Below are 22,049 nucleotides of genomic sequence, written 5' to 3' on the forward strand. Positions count from 1 at the left end.
CTATTTGGATTCATACAGAGAATATGCCTCCAAGTCATCAGACTATTGGTACTGCCACTCTATTCAAACCACCACAGCAGCTCACTGGGGTTCTAGGATATAATTTCATAGGTATGCATGAGCCCTGATGTTATCTGCATGGCTATACACTATATGGTATTATGCTTCTGACCAAACCCTTCCTTGTATTTACACTAACCAGCTTTGAGCTCAATATTTTTATGAGTAAGTATACAATACACGAAACACATAAAAACTCAGTAATGGAGTGGGCACAGATGAAGTAGGAAAAAAGTTTATATACATATATTATAGGCTGCAAAAGGTTGTAAAAAAGTGAGTAACATGGTCATGGTTAACCAGATTAGATGTTAAAAATGGAGTGGGTTTGATCAATGCCTGAATAGGAACACCTCCATGGTTTTGCAAAACTTTTGTCCATAATTCAGATGGTTACAAAGCACTCTTACTTATAAGCCAGAAATGAAACAGCATGATATTAGAAGACTTCATGTTAGTATGTTAGTGCACAGAACATAAAAATCAAGTTACTAATCACAATCAATTCTAAAACACCACCAAACAGTAAGGGCATTAATTGAGGTCATGGCTGAATACATGTAACAGCAGTCTATCAATTTAAACCCCACAATGAGGAACAATAATAGGAAGACATGACAGACAGGCAGAACCCTAATACTGAGAACAGTGGTCAGCAAAAAAGAAGGGGTCACAGAACACCACCTGCTTAACTACATTCAAGAGAGACAAGGTGGGTGAGGGAATAGCTTTTATTGGATTAACTTCTGTTGGTGCAAAAGACAAGATTTTAGCCTTACACAGAGCTATTTCTTCAGGTTTAAGAAAGGTAATCAGAGTGTCACAGATAAATACAAGGTGCAACAAACAATATGTTGCAAGAAACCATTCAACTACCATTGACAGTTATCACCTCTAGAGTCGCAGGACAAAGAAAGGCTAATAGGCTACAGATAGTTCAAAACATAAAATAAATTTTAAAAAACTCCATTGACAGCCAGGCAACACCAAAAAAGGGGATCCAACAACAGGAACTCCACAAGCTACACACCGTCTCCAGGGAAACCATGACACTGGGAAATCAGCGAAGAGACCAGGCTTGGGCAATAAACTTGAGGCAGTTTGCTAGAGTTAGCACCTAACAGGCCATCAGTGCTTTATTTACCTGCCTGCCTGTGGGTATGGCCACTTACAGCTCCGGTTGGCCTCAGATTGCCATTCCCGGCCAAGAGGAGCAGCAGGAAGTGGCACAGACCAAGACATAACTTTCTGCCGCTCCTCTTTCTGGGGAATAGTGATCCACAGTCACCGGGAGATGCAAGTGGCTGTAGCTGCAGGCGCACAAGTAAATGAAGCATGAGTGGCCTGCCAGGAGCTACCCCTGGCAAAATGTGCCCAGCTCATGGACTGCTTATTGCCCACCCCAACATGGACACTATATGGCACTCCACCATCATCAATGTGTCCAGATTATCCCTAGGCAGCACTTCTGCCCCACTACAAAATCTGATACCGTCCTAACATGCAGAGAACGAGAATTCTTTCACTGCCTTCACCTCAAAGAACTCCTTGACAAAGACACCACCACCCACAACTACCATGTCCCACACACTAGTTGTAAGGAACAAAAAAAATCTGACTGGACACTCCACAGTAGGGGTGGCCAACATGTGGCTCTCGAGCTGCATGGGACTCTTTGCCGAATGCAGGGGTGAGCAAACTTTTTATGTTGGACCCCACTTTTCACCCCTGCAATTAGCAGGGGCCCCCAAAGCCGTGTAATGTAATTCAAACTAATGGAAATTTCAGTTGTGTTCATACAAAAAAAAGCAAAGCCCCCTTTTGGCACGTGTAAGAAAATAAGTATGCAGAATGTAAAAACCTTCTTAATCGGTATATAAATGTGAATACACACATAAAACCAGCAATATATTTCAACATTTTTAAGGAGATGGATGAGCCTGACACACAGCAGCCAATCATGCTGTGCCCCACTTTTGATATGTTATGCCCTGCCACTTCACTGAGCCCTGGCCTACTGAATGCATCTCCTGCTCAGAGCTGCACCTCTGGACTGCTCACCGCAGCTTTGCACACACGTCAGAGTGCCTGAAGGGAGAAGCATGTGGCTTGCAATGGCTCCAGTGAGAACCACGCAACAGATTATAGTGGGGGAAGAGGGTTTGGTGGGGCTTGGCTCTGGGGGAGGGCACTGGGTTAGAGCAGGGAAGCTAGGGGTGCCTGGCTCTGGAGGAGGGAAAGCAGACTGGGTTAGAGCAGAGGGCATGGGGTGCCTGGCTTTGGGAAAGGGGGAGGGCATTGAACCACATTATATATTTATATATAGATGTGTGCCACCCACCCACACACCCTACCTAGATAAAACAAACCAGCAGTGGAGCTAGCTGCTCCCTGCAAAGGTGAGTGAGTGTGGGTTGGGAAGGGGAGGGGAGGAGGAGGAGAAGAATAGAGTTAGATGGGGGGTTGGGAATGCCTGGCTTTGGGGGAGGGGAGGGCGTCGGGCACAGGGGGAGGGGGGCTTGTGGGGCTTGGGTGTCCAGGCCCGGCATCGTGGGGCTTAGGCGGCTCAGGCTGGTTGATGGATGGTTTACCCCAACAGCGTGGTACTCAGGCAGCTAGTGGGTGGGTGGCTGGTCCCAGCAGCGTGAGGCTTGGGTGGGTAGCTAGCCCTGGCATTGTGGGGCTTGGGCAGGTGGCTGGGTGGGTGACCCAGACAGCGCTGACCTCTGGTGGCCGGCAGGCAGCAGGACCCAGCGGCTGGGGGTGTGCGGGCGGGTAGTTCTGGCAGCACGGGGTTCGGTCAGCTCCAGTGGGCAGCTCTGGCAGCACAGGGCTCAGGCGGGCAGGCAGCTGGGGCTGCACCAGGCACCCGCAAGGGGCCAAGAAAAACTATTTGTGCTTATTTTAAATAACATTTTTATATCAAGTTTGTGTGTTTCTTTTAAATTACAAATTGAATTTTTTTTGTTAAAAGGGGGCTTGGATGATGGTAAAGGAGAGGCAGGGGGGCCTGAGGGTTTCTCAAAAATCAAAAGGGGGGCGTGATGCCAAAAAGTTTGGGAGCCACTCATCTAGATAGAGATACGTTAAAATAAATACATAATATGTGGCTCTTTGCACTCTATCTGCAGCTATTTTGGCTTTTAGTCTCTAACACAGGGATTCCCAACCTATGGGTCAGGACCCAAGCATGGGTTGCCATTAGATTTTCTAAGGGTCACCAGTTGGGCAGCTTCAAGCCGCATATGGCTCTTTAAAGAACGATTTGCAGCTCCTACGACTGCTGACAACGTGTACTCCTCTGGCTCCCAGTCCCTGCTCTGCCGTGCTGAAACAGAACTCCATTTATTTGGTTTAAAGGCCAGCAAGAAGGATCCAACTATTAAACCGTTAAATTGAGTTCCATTTCAGTGTGGCATGGCAGGGAACTGACTGCGCTGGAGGTGGGGGAAGGCAGTAGGAGGGCTGAGAGAAACTGTGCGGAGGCAGTGGTCTGGTGAAGGAGAAGCGGGGGCAGCAGTGGCGCTCGTGTGAGGTAGGTGGGCCTTTTTGAGCTGTGAGGGGTTTACGCCTGGGACCAAGGGAGCAGGTTTGGGGCTGTGAGGGTTTAAACCAGGAGGCAGGGGTGAATCAAGATTTATAAAAAATTCCTTCCTCAGGAGAGCCTCCCCTTCTCCAACCCGGTTTTGAATTGTCGTGGGTCACACAGTCTTACCGAATTGTCAAAATGGGTTGCCGCCTGGAATGGGCTGGGAAATGCTGCTCTAACAGTTTGGCCAGCCCTAATCCACAACAAATAAAGCCCCACACACAGGGGAGATTAAGTATCACAGCCACCAAAAGCTCTACATTCCCAAGAAGACTGACATGCAGTCCCAGACACCCAGCTGCCACACAGTAATCAAAGCAGCACCCAAAGGGGGCATCATCACAGTCCTCAACTATGACGACTACCTCAACGAGGCCAACTGGCAACACTTACACGCCACTTTCAGTTTGAGTTAAAGAATACAAAGAAAATTCCGTATCACAATTCAACTACGGATTTAAAATCCTTCCCTCAACAGCTCCACAAGAAACATAGCAAGCGCCCCATGAACCACCCCGAAGACTTTCTATATACTTCCCATGATTCATGCACCGCTATAGCTCTTCAGTGCAGATCAATGGGAGATGCTCTCTCATCGCTATCCTTAATCCATCTCTCCAAGAGGCAGATTCTTCCAATAACCTAGCACTGGCTACACAAGGAATTAGATGAACTTAGCCATGTTACTCAGGGCCAGTGGTGATGCACTGGGAAGGCCCCCCAAGGGCCACATTTCCCCCCACACACTGTGCCGGGGGAGGGGAAATGGGCCAGTTGCCAGCAGGCAGAGCTATCCTGTGCATAAGATGGTTCATCAAATCACCCCAGGCCCAGTGCTTTGATGGGTCCCACAGGGCCCTGGAGACTAGACGAGGGCCTGGCACTGGCATCAGGCCCAACCCTACAGTCACCGGGGACAGCTCACCAGGCTCCAGTCTGTGTTGCTCATGAGCGGCGGCTTAAGGGAAGGGGCGGAACTGTCCCCCGCATTCACTGACTATAGAAAGCAGAGCAATATGGCCGTGAGCCTAGGAAGCAGAGCAGGCTGGGGGTGTCTGCTTCCTGTCACTGGAGAGACCCCCTGCTAATCCCTGGGGACTGCAACAAATTGACCCCTGCTGGATTAATCCCTACCCCATAGCAGGACCTTATCTCAACACCAGAATCCACAAGAAATGGTATAAATATGTAATGAATGATGTAAGAGTACAGGCTGTACCTTCCTCATCTGGCACCCTCGGGACCTCACTGGTCCCAAATAAGGGAGTTTGCTGGACAAAAGGGAGGCATCCTACCTCCCCAGCCTGCTGCCCCTCCCTCCTGCCAGCTCTGCGCCCTGCTGGCCTCCCACCTCCAGTCCTGGGGGCCCACTTACTGTTAACCCTGGCCCCGATGGGCTGGCATTGCCTCCTTTATTCTGCTGGTCCTTGCTGTTTTATTTTTGTTTTTATTTGGGGTATACATTTAGTTTGCCTCTCTACCATATTTTTAATAGTTTCCAGTCAACCTGCAGGCATCACACTTTTGTGATTATTCCTTTTAATTTCTATTTAAAAGAAAGGAAAGGAAAGGGAACAGTCTTATTAACAATTACTGCCTGATCCTGCAGCTGCTAGAGATACTGAATTCCAACAGGCACTCTACATCCAGAACAAAGGGAGAATTGAGTACATAGAATAACAACCTATCTCAAGTTATACTAGTAAGAAGTGTCGTACAACAAAATCATGGAAAAGGATAAAAAGAAAAAAACATACGGCCAAAAGACAGGCTACAGAAATATCTACGAACACAGTTTATGAAGCTACAATGCCTAAGAACTGTACAGCAGCTTTTTCAGGTAAAAAGAACCTTATTTATGAACTTCTCCTTTAACTGAATTTGAAATCGCCAGCTAATTTAAAACTTTTTTTCTCCCTTTTAAACTAGGGAAACTTGATTACATGATAGTCACACAAACTCCAAACTGCATGTGATAGGACTTCAATACCAAAAGATATAAATAGGGGCATTAACTGGAAACCTGTATTCCAAGTGTCCTTTGCCTTTACATCCACACTCTCTTATGGGACCTGTCAATTTCCTTCGATCTCTGGCCTAAGATGTGAAAGTTAAAACTGATTTTAAAACCTCCCTCCACTCCATTTCATGCCTCCTCCAACCAGCACTCCCTTAATACAAATGTCTAACCCATAACTTTTGCTCTGATTTGAAACAGAGTCCACATCATGGAAGATGTGCACAAACTGTGAAGGTCCACAGAAGAGCAACAAAAATTATTAAAGCTCTAGACAACAAGACTTATGAGTGAAGATTGAAAGAACTGGGTTTGTTTAGTCTGGAAAAGAGAAGACTGAGAGGAACATCATAACTGTTTGCAAGTACCTAAAAATTTATAAGGAGGAAAAATAAAAATTATCCTCCTTAAACTCTGAGGCTAGGACAAGCAATATCCTTAATTGAAACAAGGAAGGCTTAGGCTGGACATTAGGAAAAACTTCTTGTCAGGGTGGTTACGCACTGGAATAACACGTGTAGGAAGGTTTTGGAATTCCCATTACTCGGAGAGTTTTAGGAATATGTTAGACACAAACTTGTCAGGGATGGTCTAGATCAGGTGTGTCCAACCTGCGGCCTGTGGGCCGCATGCGGCCCTGGACAGCTAGTAAAGCGGCCCCACAAGATCGTAAACTTTAAACATTATTATGTGATTTATATACATTAACTATATTATATATTTTATATGCGGCCCAAGACAATTCCTCTTCACTCAATGCGGCCCAGGCAAGCCAAAAGGTTGGACACCCATGGGCTAGATGGTGTTTTTCCTGCCATGAGTGCAGAGGACTGGACTTGATTCCTCAAGGTTTCTTTCAGATCTATGATCACCAATGCTATTTCCATAGGATCAATATTAGTGCATGTCCAATACACTATATACAAAACATAAAAGTGTTGCTGGTTTGTATGTTCAAGGAACTTCAGATCTGGGACTCAAGATAATCTCTCCACATCCATTATACTCCTTATCATAAGTTAAAATTCCTTTGATGGTTCATCTTCAGAAGTAAGATGCTCTTCTAGTGCAACAAGCTACATCAGTCCAACATACCTACCCTGTCATAAATTTATTTTTTTAATGATGAGTTCGCACTTACAAAAAGGTTGTTTTTAACATCCTGATTTTTTTTACAAGTTCCGGGGCCAGTAATTAAAATAAAGAGGGCCAGGGATTCTTACAGAAAGACATTTCTATACTGGGAAACACAATTTGACAGAAATGTAAGACCCTGTCATCTACAATTCTGAAGTATATCTTCTGTAGATAGTGACCTATTCCCATTAATGTACAATACGTATCTGGATAATTCATGCAATTTGTAAGTATTATTCAAGCTCAGGATCTTCCAGTTACATTTTGAAAGGAGCAAACAAAGCTTAACACTTTAGTCAACTAACCCACCTCTAACAATAAGAATGACATAAGAGTTTAATGAATACATGGAAATTTTACAAATACACCAGCTAAGTTTTAACAAAGCCCTCTACTCAATACCCATTTTATCACTTCCCATCTTGGATTTCTGTTCTAATGAAGGCTTTTGTTTCTGTGCTTGTGGTTAAGGAAGACCATTGTATCCAACATATACTAAACCAAAACTGTGTTTACATTTGTAAAGTGTATTCTTTGTATAATTATACTTCTCTGTAGGCCGCAATAGAGATTGCAATATTTACAGTGAAATAAATGCAACACTCGAAGGCAATTTTGTGTTCTATATTACATTCAAAATCATACTCATCATTATAACAAAGGTTTATAATTAATGCTGTGCTGAAAACCCCATTCTTAGTGTACCTGCCTCCACATCTTCTGTTTTAAATAATAATACTGTTCTCTCCAAGTGTAACTGGAGAACTGGTTAACATATTTTAGAAAGGTAGCTTGGCGGGAAAAAAAAAGTGTTATCAACATAAAACAGTGAAGTATCTATCACCTGCCCTTCTTGAACTCTCAGTTTTACTATTTTAAATTGCAGCCAGTCATACATTAATTAATTCCTCAACCACAGAATTGCAACACTCAAAACTAAGCAATTCCTACAGTTAGTTTGTTTCCAAATGCTTAGACATACCTAGAGCTAATAATATCTATTACTGGACTAACTTCTGCTTGACAAGTACTCTCTCCCACCAGCTGAAGTTGGTTTCATAAAGATATACCTCACCAACCTTGTCTCTATGATGCCCTGAAATCAACATGGCTACACTACCACCACAGAGACAGTCTTTGACATTCCTCTCATTCCTATTACGTGATTACTTGCCATCAGATGAGAACTGTGGCTGAATCAATGTCATGGGATCAGAATTTAACCTTTGGAATTTGAATGAGCATTCTTAACTGTGCAGTAAAGATATGTTTCCTTTAACTCTCTTGGAGCTATTTAAAACACCACAAATACACAGACTCACCAGAAATCCCCTCCTTCTCATCCTGTCTAACGTGTGGAGCCCACAAGCACTGTTTGCTTTGCCAGCAATGCTTGTAAGACTTTGAATTATAACTGCACAGTTAAATATTTTAATGGTTACCTTTGTTAAGTGACTAAAGCAGCGGAGGGGTGTAAGTTTTATCCTCTCTGCAACTCCATGTGTATTAGAAATCATCCTATGTTCACAGGTTTAAAACTACAGAACTGGTTGTACCAATCTGACTTGTTTTAATGTTATAATAATGCAAACCATTATTAAATGTGTAGCTTCAGTTTTGAGTTTTCCAGTTTCAACATTACTGAAAAGCAATATGAGAATACATTAAGAAATTGTAGCAGTGGTATAGACAAATTACTTAAATGGAGATGGTAAAATTGCTACTAATGAAACAAAAAATTGCAGAAGTGCTCAATAAACACTTCTATTCTGTATTTAGAAAAGTGGAATGAAAGGCTGGAAGGGCTGGAAAAACACATTAGTAATGAGGAACTTAGAGGATATCTACTAAGCATAAAGAGTTTAAATCAACAGCCCTGGATAACCTGCATCCAAGAATCCTAAGGAGATGGCAGAGTAGATGTCTAGATCACATTTTTTTTTTGGTAACTCTTAGAATACCAGCAAAATTCTAGAAGACTGCCCAAGTGTTAATGTCACAATATTCTAAAAAGCCAAAGAGGATGACCTGGGAATTACATGCCAGGGCAAATTTTAAAAGACTGTATGAGATTCAATTAATAAAGAATTAAAAGATAAGAATAGAATTAATACCAGACAACATTGTTCTATGGAAAATAGGTCATGTCAAGCCTTCCTGTAAAACCCTGAAAGAGGGAACACAGAGAACAAACACAATCTGAGCTCCTACTACTGTGAGGTGGCAAAAAACAGCTAGTGTGATTGGTGGATATATAAACAGGAGCAGTAAGTATGTCAGAACAGAGAGCTGATTTTTGTCTATGTATGCAGATTGGTAAGAGATACTAGAATGCTGTGTACAGTTCTAGCGTCCATATTTTAAACTGAGAGTTAAAAATTAGAGATAGGGAAAAGAACAGCAACAGCTAGAAAAAATATTTTACAATGAAAGAATTAAAGAACTTAACCTGATCAGTTTCTCAAAAAAACAACTTAAGAGGTGGCTTGATGCAGAAAAAAATTCTAGGTACTGAAGTGTGCTTTACCTAGTAGAGAGATGAATAATAAGAAACAAAAACTGGAAGCTGAAACCAGACAAATTCAAACTGGAAATAAGCATAAGAAAATTGTAACTGCAAGCGTGGTTAACCACTGAATGGTAGATTCTCCCTCTCTGCCTTACTGGAAGACATGACATAGACCAGTAACTTGTATTTGGCTAATACAAAGGTAACTAGGTGAAACATAAGGGCCTGTGAGACACAAAACGTCAGTTGTTACTGAGGGAAGGCAGATGGCTACCACAAAGAAATAAAAGACATAATGCATATTAGTCCTGTCGATGAAGGGGAGCAGGGAGGGGAGAAGGGGGCAACTGTCTTGGGGCCCAGAGGTTCAAAAAGGCCCAGGGATCCAAAGCACCTAGTTTCCAGAGAGAAGGGAATATTACAGCACCACACACACGCCCTGTATCTTTCCACGTTAATGCAGGTGGTGTTTCCGAAGTACACGCCAAGTACAGAAAAGGGCAACTAAAACGATTAAGGGTTTGGAACGGGTCCCATATGAGGAGAGGCTAGACAGACTGGTACTTTTCAGTCTAGAAAAGAGGAGACTGAGGGGTGATATGATAGTGGTATATAAAATCATGAATGGTGTGGAGAAAGTGAATATAGAAAAGTTATTTACTTGTTCCCATAATATAAGAACTAGAGGACAACAAATGAAATTAATGGGTAGCAGGTTCAAAACTAATAAAAGAGAGTTTTTCTTCACACAGCGCACAGTCAACCTGTGGAACTCCTTACCAGAGGACGCTGTGAAGGCCAGGACTCTAACAGCGTTTAAAAAAGAGCTCGAAAATGTTTGGAGGTGAGGTCCATAGATGGCTATTAGCAAGGGGTAAGGTATGGTGTCCCTAGCCTTTTGTTGAAGGCGGGAGATGGATGGCAGGAGACAAATCGCTTGATCATTGTCTTCGGTTCACCTCCTCTGGGGCACCTGGCATTGGCTACTGTCGGCAGACAGGATACTGGGCTAGACGGACCTTTGGTCTGACCCAGTATGGCCGTTCTTATGTACACAAACACTGTTATACCGTCTGCAGTTAAGATGAGGAGCCTGCGCATCCTGCTTCCCTTGATTGGGCCCACAGTGCTCAAGCCCCCTATCCTGATGCCAGAAGGAAGCAGCAAGGAGCCAACTCTGGCCGGCACAAGAGCAGGGGGAAGAAGCAGCACCCGTGTGTGCTGTGTGTGTCACTCCCCCTCTCAGCACAGGGAAGCTTGCAAAGAGGCCTGCAGGCTTTTCTCTTGCCACTCCCACCAGCTGGAAATCACAGCCAACGGTAGTGGCAAGGGGCAGTGCCTACAAGCACAGGAACACACAGAGCCACGTGTTCCCAAGTAAGCACCCCAACCTCTGCCCAGACCCAACATCCGCACCTCCAGCCTGCTCCCCTGGCAGTCTCCTCCCACATACTGAACTCCTCAATTTTCGTCCCACCACAGAGCCTGGGTGGCCCACATAATCTAGTAGACACAGACCCCCAGACAGTTAATCTGACCATGGGAGGGAGAGCCTTGGCACCCTCTGTGGGGCTGGAATGCAAGGGGAGCCTTGACATCTCAAGCTGCATGAGTGAGGTGCTCTTTTTCTGCTTCTTAGCTGAGGGCCATGTCAGTGAGGGGGGTTTTCTTTTGTATGTTTGGGGGATTTTTTTGCTTCTCACTTGCATGTGGCTCCCCCAACAGATTTTTCTGTAGGTCAGTGGCCTCCGTACCAAAAACAGTTCCCTCTTCCTGGTCTATAGCATCAGTAGTAGGAATGTGAAGATTTATATTCCTTTCAATAACAACCAGAAGACTCTTTCCAGAGTACTTGAAAAGCTGGCTGTCCTTGGATCTTTTTCTAAAACAAAAAAAATTAAAACACATTCTGAAAATTCCAGTAGTTACACTATGAGACAAGGACCACTTGAAATGAATGTCATCAACTGCCTTGAATAAGCTATGCTCACAACTGTATCCACTGCTGAGGAAACAAGAAGTTTAAGAGATAACTCTTCAGGAACATTTTATATTCCTACATGTTCTGCTTACTCAGTATAGCATTATTTAATAATCTATGCACAGACTAACCACAAATTCTGACTCAAGTCTTTATGAGTCAATCTTACAAACTGCTTCCGAGAATGCCCACTTTTTTGTTTTTAAGAATATGTCTTCACTTCAGGGAAGAGTGACCCTGCTGTGGTCAATCTTTTGGAGTTCAATATAGCACTAAATCGAATTTACAGGTCACTTGTATTGATGCCAGTAACCTGTCCTATTAAAAGTAAGGGAGGTTAATGGGAGTGCATGCTTCCATTGACCTCTTTACTGGAGACAGGGCAGAAGCCTGAATTAGGGTACATCAAATCTAGCTATGTAATTAATGTAGCTACATTTGCATACTTTAATTCAACCTCTGCTGTAGTACAGACCTTCCTTAAGAAGTGAAAAGAAAGCCATCTAAACCCTCCAGTGGGCACCCATACTGTACACTGTGAATATCCCAGACACTAAATTCTCTCGTTCAGGGCCTTTCATGTTCTGACCATGCCAAACCAGTGGAGGTCCAGGACACTCTGATCTTGGAACACGTGGTCATGCCTAAACCACAGGTGGTGCTGGATAAGAGAATACCAGATTTTGAAAGGCACCCTGTGTAAAAGAGTAATAATAATAATATAATAGGAGATACACATCTTCTAGAGCTAGAAGGGACCTTAGGAAGTCATCTGTTTCAGTCCCCTGCCCTCTTGGCAGGACCAAGCACCAGCCCTGACATCTATTTGCCCCAAATGACCTCCTCAAGGATTGAGCTCACAATCCCAGGTTTAGCAGGCCAATGCTCAAACCACTGAGCTATCCCTCTCCCCAGTTTGACTACGAAGGCCAGGCAGGATAAAAAGGAGGTGTCACTTTATATATTCAAAATGCATACACTTGGGACTGAGGTTGAGTTCAACAACACAAACAGACTTGTTGAGAATATCCTGGTAAGGGTAAAAGGGCTAAAAAATGATAATGTCATGGCAGAGGCCCATTAAGAGACCCCCCGCAATCAAGAAGAGGTAGGTGAGGTTTTTTTTAACCAACTAACAAAATCATACAAAGCACAGGAGTTGGCGGTGATGGGGGACTTAGAGTAGCCAGACATCTGTTGGGAAAATATCACAGCAGGGTGCACATTACCCAACAAATTCTTGGAATGTATTGGAGACAATTTTTTTTATTATTATTTCAGAAGGTAGCAAAAGCTACTAGGGAAAAAATGTCATAGATCTGATTTTAAAAAATAAGGGCAAACTGGCTGAGAATTTGAAAATAGAAGGGAGCTTGTGTGAAAGTGATCATGAAATAACAGAGTTTGTGATTTTAAGGAATAGCAGAATGGAGAACAGGAGAGTAAAGACCATGGATTTTAAGAAGGTAGACTTTAGCAAACTCAGGGCGCTGGCAGGTATGGTCCCAAGAGAAGCAAGTCTAAGAGAAAGAACAATTGAAGGCAGTTGTACTTTCTCTGAGCAACATTATTAAGGATGTAAGAGCACACCATTCCATTGCAAAGAAAAAATAGGAAGTATGGCATTCTGGCTTAACCAAGAGATCCTGAATGATCTAAAAATCAAGAGTCCTGCAAAAACTGGAAACTAGGTCAAATTACAAAGGATGAAAATAAACAAATAACACAAGTATATAGGGTCAAAATTAGAAAACAGAAGGCACAAAATGAGCTCAGTCTAGCTAGAGATATAAAGGGTTACAAAACACATTCTACAAATACACTAGAAGCAATAGGAAGACCAAACACAGGGTAAGCCCACTGTGCAATGAAGAGGGAAAAAACAGAAAATAGGGAAATAGAGGTGCTTAATGACTTCTCTGTTTCAGTTTTCACCAAGAAGGTTGATGGCACTGCGGTGCCTACAATAGTGAATGCTGGCGAAAAGGAGGTAAGTTCAGAAGTTAAAACAGGAAAAGAACAAGTTAAAAATTACTTAGATAAGTTAGACATCTTCAGGTCTCCCATGCCTGAAGCAATAACGTGACCATTTATCCTGTTTTTCCTGGGACACTCCTAAGCTGTCTCACAGGCAACCCAACTTCTTTCAGAAAATGGGGCAATTGCCCCTTCTTTTGTGGGGCTCCTGTTCCCTGGCACCCAGTGTCTTGAGGTAGCAGGCCCCACTGCCGGTGAGCTCTGCCACAGGGTGGCTGCCTCATTCCCTGGTGCCCCCCTGCTGTGAGGTTGCAGAGCCCCCATTTTCCACTCTTCCTCCTCAGAAGGCTGTGGTTAAAAGACAGAAAACAAAGGGTGGGAATAAATGGTAAATTTTCACAATGGAGGAGGGTAACTAGTGGTGTTCCCCAGGGGTCAGTCCTGGGACCGATCCTGTTCAACTTGTTCATCAATGATCTAGAAAATGAGGTAAGCAGTGAGGTGGCAAAGTTTGCAGATGACACCAAGTTGTTCAGGACAGTCAAAAACAAAAGGGATTGTGAAGAACTACAAAAAGATCTCAGCAAACTGAGTGATTGGGCAGCAAAATGGCAAATGAAATTTAATGTGGGTAAGTGTAAGGTAATGCATGTTGGAAAAAATAACCCAAATTACACGTACTACATGATGGGGTCAAATTTAGCTACGACAGATCAGGAAAGGGATCTTGGAGTTATAGTGGATAGTTCTCTGAAGACATCCACGCAGTGTGCAGTGGCAGTTAGTAAGGCAAATAGGATGTTAGGAATTATTAAAAAAGGGATCGATAATAAGACAAAAGATATCATACTTCCCCTATATAAAACTATGGTACGCCCACATCTTGAGTACTGCGTGCAGATGTGGTCTCCTCACCTCAAAAAAGATATATTGGCATTAGAAAAGGTTCAGAAAAGGGCGACTAAGATGATTAGGGGCTTGGAACGGGTCCCATATGGGGAGAGGCTAGGGAGACTGGGACTTTTCAGTTTGGAAAAGAGGCGATTGAGGGGCGATATGATAGAGGTATATAAAATCATGAATGGTGTGGAGAAAGTGAATATAGAAAAATTATTTACCTTTTCCCATAATACAAGAACTAGGAGACACCAAATGAAATTGATGGGTAGTAGGTTCAAAACTAATAAAAGGAAATTTTTCTTCACACAGCGCACAGTCAACCTGTGGAACTCCTTGCCCGAGGAGGCTGTGAAGGCCAGGACTCTATTAGGGTTTAAAAAAGAGCTTGATAAATTTTTGCAGGTTAGGTCCATAAATGGCTATTAGCCAGGGATAAAGTATGGTGCCCTCGCCTTCAGAACAAGGCCAGGAGATGGATGGCAGGAGATAAATCACTTGATCATTGTCTTCTGTTCTCCTTCTCTGGGGCACCTGGCATTGGCCACCGTCAGCAGATGGGATGCTGGGCTGGATGGACCTTTGGTCTGACCCAGTATGGCCATTCTTATGTTCTTAACCCCTGTCCCTGGTGCCTCACTGTGAGGCAGCTGCCCCCATCACTGAGGAGCCCTCACCTGGAACTGCAGCCCCTCATCCCTGGAGGCCTGTGTCCTGTATTTGTCACAGGGCAGCAATGTGGTCAGCCTACGATGAAATGCATCCTAGAATACTCAAGCAGCTGACTGAAGGGTTATGTGAGCCATTATCTATGAACTCTGAAAAGTCAAAGAAGACAGCAGTGATTCCAAAAGACTAAAAAAGGGCAAATAGAGTGCCTATCCAAACAACGGAGGCCTAAGGACAACCCAGTAATCTACAGACCATACAGCTAACTTTTGTGCCAAGAAAGATAATGGAGCAAACAATGAAGGACTCCATCTGCGAACATCTAGAAGACAAGGTGGTAAGTAACAGTCAGCATGAATTTATAAAAAGCAAAACCATGTCAAACCAACCTAATAGATTTCTGAGAGGATAACAAGCCTTGTAGATAAAGGGGGAAGAGGTAGACCTGGTGCATCTATATGTTCATAAAGTATGTGCTACAGTCGTACAAGATCGTCTTACAATAAATTAAAGAAATATAATTTAGATGATGCTACTGTAAGGTGGGTGTATAACTGATTGGATAAACCTTCCCAGAGAGTAGTTATCAATGGTTCGCAGTCATGCTGGAAGGGCAGAACAAGTGGGGTTCCGCAGGGACCTCTTTTGGGACTGGTTTTGTGCAAATATCTTCATCAGTGATTCAGCATATGCTTATAAAGTGTGCAGATGACACCAAGATAAGATGGGTGGTAAGTGCTTTGGAGGATAGGATTATAAATCAAAATGACCAGGACAAACTAGAGAAATAGTCTGAGGTAACAGGATGAAATTCAATAAAGACAAAGGCAAAGTACTCCACCTAGGAATGAACAATCAGTGTCACACATACAAAATGGAAAGTGACTGCCTATGATGGACTACTGCAGAAAGGGATCTAGGGGTCATAATGGACCACAAGCTAAATATTAATCAACATGCTGTTGCAAAAAAAGCAAACACCATTCCGGGATGCATTAACAAGGCAGTTTTCTTTTTTTATATCCTGTAGACCCCACAACACTCAGTTAAGAGCATCAGCAGAGCACCAAGAGGCAGAGTTTGGGACAGGAGGCAGCTCACCTCACAGCGGATTGCCAGCTCGAACCCAAGATCAACTACAAACTTTTTTAACTCCATCCATTTTAACAAATGCTATTGGAACTGGAATTACCACAGCTGCTGGCACCAGACTTAGCCTCCAGTGGATCCTCATTACAGGATTTTAAGTGCACTGATTCCAACTTCAGGACCTTGAAAGAGTCCTGTATTGTTATTTTTGTCACTACCTCCCTGGGTCAGGAGTGGTAATTTGCATGCCTGCTGCCTTCCTTGGTCGTGGTAGCTGTTTCTCAGGTTTCCTCTCCAGAATCAAACCATGGTAGGCACAGTAAGTACCACTGCAAATTGATAGGGCAGACATTCAAATGCATCATCAGCACCACAGGAGCATGCCAATTAACAAGAGTGTTGTAAGCAAGATACAAGTAATTCTTCTGCTCTACTCTGCATTTATTAGACCTCATCTGCAGTAGTATGTCCAGTTTTGGGTACTACGTTTCAGGGAAGTCATGGAGAAACTGGGGAAAGTCCAGAGAAGAGCTATAAAAATGACTAATGGTCTAGAAAAATATGACCTATGAGGGAAGATTTGAAAGAACTGGGTGTGTTATTTTGGAAAAGAAAACTGAAAAGGAGCGTGATAACAGCTTTCAAGTACTTAAAAGGGTGTCACAAGAAGAAGAGAAAAATATTCTTAACCTGATAGGACAAGAAACCACAAGCATCAGTTGCAGCAAGGGGTGTTTAGGGTTGACATTAGGAAAAACTTCCTGTCAGCGTGGTTAAGCAACGGAAAAAATTGCCCAGGGAGGTTGTGGAATCTCTGTCATTGCAGATTTTTAAGAGGCAGTTAGACAGACAACTGTCAAGGATGACCTAGATCAGTGGTTCCCAAACCTTTCAGCATCACACCCCTTTTTTGATTTTTGAGAAACCCTTACGCCCCCCCACCCCTTCTTCACCACCATCCAACCCCCTTTTAACAAAAAAATTCAATCATAATTTAAAATAAACACAAAAATGTGATATAAAAATGTTATTTAAAATTAAAAATAAGTACAAATAGTTTGTCTTGGTCCCTTGTGGGTATGTGGTGCAGCCCCAGCTGCCTGAGTCCCATGGCAGCCATCAGAGCTGCCTGCCCGCTCGCCCTCTGCTCTGCCAGAGCCACCCGTCTGACTCCCACGCTGCCATGGCCACCAGCTGCCCACCCCAGCCCCATACTGACAGAGCCAGCTGCCTGCCCACCAGTCCAAGCTGCCCGAGCCCCACACTGTCAGGGCCAGCCACCTGCCAGCCTGCGCACCCAAACCCCGTGATGCTGAGACCAGCCACCCAAGCCCCACAAGCCAGCCGCGAACCCCCTTGCCCAAGCCACTCCCCCCTCCCAAAGCCAGGAACCACTAGCCTCCCACTGTCACCCATCCCCTTCCCCTGAGCCAGGCACCCCTAGCCCCCCATCTAACCCCATCCTCCTCTTCCTTCCGCTCCTCTTCCCCCCCTCAACCCACACTCCCTCACCTTTGCAGGTGGCAGCTAGCTTCACGTGGGTCTTTGCTGGCTGCCTGCTTTTTATAGCAGCTACACTGGGTCACCCATGTAAAATGGCAGGGGCTGAGAGCCGGAAGCAAAGGCTGGCTTCTTCTTTGGGTGGGAGAAACGATGGTGGGGGGGTGTCTGGGTTGCCTTGCCCCCCCCCCCCCCCCCCAGAATTTCTTTACAACCCCCAAGGGGGCATGCCCCCCAGTTTGGGAAACCATGGTCTAGATGGTGCTTGGCCCTGCCATGAATGCAGGGACTGGACTCGATCTCTCAAAATCACTTACACTTTTAGTGTTCTATAATTCTGTGTATCAACAGACTTGTTTGGAATGCAGGGGTTGGGTTTTATATTATACAAATCTAACTGTAGTCAAAAAGAGGAGTGATGCTAAAATACCAGGCCTATTCATCAGATCCCACAAAACAGAAACTAATAATTGTAGTCCGCTGGAAGAAGACTGATAAAAATAAATGGACTGACCTGTTAGACTCATACGGGAAGTGTATTCAATATCTGAGACAATCCAGATCATAAATTAGGTAACAGATGAGTGGAGGGAGACCACACAGAAGACATTTGAGTAACTAAAAACCTCTGCAAGTGATGGGATTGGATAGTTAGGAACGTTTCTTTCAATCCTGAGAAGCAGGGCTTTTTTCTGGTAGAACGCACCCAAACAGAGTTCTGGCACCTTTCTTCTGTTAGAACACCAGAAAAATTTTCGCTGCCAATTCTGCAGCAGTGCGGGGACCGGGCAGGAGTCCCCGCTGTCCACAGCAGCGCAGGGGCCAGGGCATTAGAACTGAACATCCTAACACCTGTGAGAATCACCAGACTTGAGTTCCAGCACCACTTTTTCTAGAAAAGAGCACTACTGAAAAGAAATTACAGTAGTAATTGTTTCAGGAAGATATAGCTGTCTAATTTGTCACTGTCAGCATAAAAGCTGTTGTTCAGTCTGTGATTTTCAGGACTTAAGTTTTACATTTGGACAGATCCTGAGCTCAGTTACTCTGGGTATAAATCTGAAGGAACTTCAGTGAGCTCAATGGATTCACATTGGTCTTAACAATATACAATCCAACCAAAGGGCACAAAAGGTAAAGAAAAAAGTTTATGAACAGTATACATCAATCCCAAACCTTGCACAGACATCTCTAAATTCAAGGTAGGACAAGATCACCTCTTGAAAGAGTATGCACCTGGGATCCCTCAGATGTTTTAGAATTGTTCATACACATTTGTATTTCCTTTGAGCTTAGCTTTCTCAGGGACTTGGGGAGGTTAAATTGATTTATCATAATACAGTAAACCCTCACTAATGTGCACCAATTAAAGGATTCATCATCAATCAATCAATAAGTTTTTAAACCGGCAAATAAATTAAAGAATCCAATATAAAAAACTAGGGACAATAACCATAGTTTTGCTGTCGACATTTAGATCATAAACACCAAGGGGAAGAGAGAACGTGACTTTCTATGTGTTATGCAGAATGTTATTCCAGTACTAGTAAATGTAATGTATATTCTCTAAATAATGAAGTTATGGCTCCATAATACACAGCCATACCACAGCATTCAAATCTGAAAGATGAGTACAGATTTTTAACAGATTACAGTATATGTACGGTTTTACTGTTTAGTCAAGTGATTTTAAACATGCTATTTTTTCTGTTCTAAAGTCCTGAAAACAAGTTAGCTTTTGAAAAACCTCCTACACTAACCATAAGAAAATGTTTTACACCATCAAACCAAGGTAATTTCTTTACGTAGCAACTGTTAAAGATGGAGTATTATTCCTTTTCTGTTGCTAGATTAAAAAAGTTAATTTTCTTCTTGAAAACAGAGAATGAAACACAGAGGACACTAGAGTACTTGAGAGAGAAGATTCTTTTTCAGCGGTCCAGATTAATAGCTAATTCACATTGGGATACCTATCAACAGCTGAATAGACAAATCTGCCCTTTATGTCTGGAAACCTCTGTTTTTGATTCTCAACTTGAGTTATCTGGGGCCTGACTTTCAATGGTAATGAGCACTTGCTGAGCAAAATCAAGTTGGAGTAGATTTAAAAAAAAATAAGATGCACACTGACCTACACCATCCTTCATGTGAGAAATACACCAGTAGCTTCTACACTCCCATCATCAAGATAACTGGATGATCTGAATTAAGGGTAAAATATGTGACCCACAACAGAGAATTTTGGCTGGGGATGTTAGGTGTTACTGGAATACAAATCAATAATGAATTGTCCTTTTGGGGAGCGAAGTTGGACAATATTATAGGTCTTTTCCTGATTCCATAGTTCTTTGGGCAAAGAGCAGATGACTCTATATACAATACAACTAAGTGCTGAAGTGACTACACTGCAACAATTTCTAGTAATGCTTTATAATAAACTCACACTACAGGACAGGAAAGCTGATGTCTTCCTGTTAAACATTTGATCGTTGAAAGTCAATTTAAGAAACGTTGCATGAATTTTTTGAAATTTCCTAGTTACTGTTATGATGTGATATAGAGAGATAAGTATATCCATTTTTAAAAAGGTTAAATACCCCTAGCTACATCATGGGAACAGAAATATTCCACTTTAAAAAAAACCCTGCAGATGTTCCTAATGAAGAATAATGGAAAGAAAACAAACTATGAGACTTGCAAGGCAAATTGAGGTATTTTTCCCAATTTATAATGAAACACTGAGAACTAACCAGCCCTTCAATTGCATGTACTCAGGCTCCAAATCTTTAAGGGACAATATACCATTATGGCATGGCCTCAATAGATTTACTCTTAATATTAAGCCTAAAAGAAATGTTATTTACCCTCCAATAAATGGTGTTCTTTGAGACCTTGTCCATTTCCAATGCATATGTATACCAACCCAAATTATTCTGGCCAGCAGTATCTATTAGGGTCATTCCTGCAACTTGGATGGCCTTCGGCACTATCACTCAAGGGCGTAATGAACCCAACTGTCCCTGAGTTCCTTTGCTAATAGAGAATTCAAGTATTAGTGGACTGTCACCCTAGGAAAAGAATAGTGAAGTTTGGAATAGCCCAGTGGTTTGAGCATTAGCCTGCTGAACCCAGGGTTGTGAGCTCAATCCTGGAGGAGGCCATTTAGAGATTGTGGAAAATAGACATTAGGGATGCTGCTTGGTCCTGCCAAGAGGGGAAGGGACTGGATTAGATGACTTCCCAAGGTCCCTTCCAGTTCTAGGAGATGTGTATCTCCATTATAAAAACACTCAGACAACACATTTTAAACCAGTCACACTATGGGGTAAGTATCAGTTTTCTTCTGAGAAACTGGCAACACACACTCCACTTCTGATGACTTACAAACAACAACCTCACAGACAGGAGATGAGCTCCTGGAGTGTATTTACACATTGGCTGAAGGACAACTCTTCCATTGCATGTATCAGATCTTGAGACCTTGATGAGCAAATAATGCCATGTGAAATATTGGACTAACTCCCCCTGTAGCTGCCCTGCAAATTTTTGAAATTGGTATATTTCTTATAAGAGCCTACAAGCTGTCTGAGCCATGGTGGAGTAGAATTTAACCTACACCATGGATCCAGTATACCTAACTCACAGCATGATTTAATGCCCATAAAACCCCAGTTAGTCAGTCCTTCCCTCTGCTTGAAAACGCTGCAGTCTGGAGAAACTCCTGAATGTCTGTTCTGTCCAGAGTCCTAATTAGATCAAAGGTATATACTTTAACTTTCACTTAGTGGCAGTGGGGCTTAGTCAAGAAAATCAGCAAGTGAATCAGAGTGCAAAACAGACTTCAGTAAAAATCTAGGATGAACCTAAAAGTTACCTTACCTGTAATGAACATGTAAGGTGGACCAGCTGCAAATGCCTCACTTTGAGTTGGTGGTATACCTAAAAAAAAAAAAAAACCATTAATAAATGGAGGTAGTAGTGACAATATTGCTAGGGACTCAACAGGAGAACCCATTAACCCAGATACAACCACATTAAAATGCCAGAAATGGGAGCTCGGTCCTCAGAATGGGGACACCACACAAAGGATTTCCTTCAGGCTGATGCCACTACATGTCCCCACATGGAGCTGGAGGATAATCCTGCATTCTCTAGGGATACCAGAAAGTCCAGAATGCCAAGAAACAGGATCTCTAGGATTACATCTAGACTTCAATGTAAGCCAGGGTTAGTTGATCTCACGCTAGTAGACCTGTGGCTTGTTAACTTAGGGCTTGAGTGTCTGCTCTCACTTGCAACCCCAGGTTAGAAACTGTTGAAGTATGGGTCCAAAATTGGGACTTCAGAGTCTACAATATGTTATGAGGCCCCCAAGTCTCATCATCCGTATCCTAAACTTCCTAGCACCTCCCAAAACGCGGCCATTCTAGTCCTTTGTTAGTGGTGCTGAATGGGAAAATGTGACAGTCTGCCAAATCTGATGGTCCAAAGTAAATCTGTGGGATTGTGGAACACACTGGTGGTCTCGCAGGGCACGAGTCGAAGAAAGCCGTGTTCACGCCGCAAAACAATAAGAATTGAATCCCTAGTCTCATTTCATAGACTAACAGATTTATTAGAGCAT

The 22,049-nt window shown here is 43.2% G+C and overlaps 1 protein-coding gene across 3 annotated transcripts in view; it reads right to left on the reverse strand.

The window, feature by feature from the left end:
- The window catches only part of ATP13A3 (ATPase 13A3), a 151,202-nt gene that overhangs the window by 105,040 nt on the left and 24,113 nt on the right, over window positions 1-22,049 (reverse strand). For 2 of the 3 annotated variants that reach the window (XM_075004720.1, XM_075004723.1), the window contains exon 2: window positions 21,305-21,364. The gene's annotated coding sequence lies outside the window, so the exon portion shown is untranslated. Of the gene's footprint in view, window positions 1-11,015; window positions 11,195-21,304; window positions 21,365-22,049 lie in introns of all 3 variants that reach the window. The other variant, XM_075004722.1, reaches the window with a different exon arrangement.

This window comes from Carettochelys insculpta, chromosome 10 (genome assembly GCF_033958435.1).
Source record: "Carettochelys insculpta isolate YL-2023 chromosome 10, ASM3395843v1, whole genome shotgun sequence".
Lineage (NCBI taxonomy): Eukaryota > Metazoa > Chordata > Testudines > Carettochelyidae > Carettochelys > Carettochelys insculpta.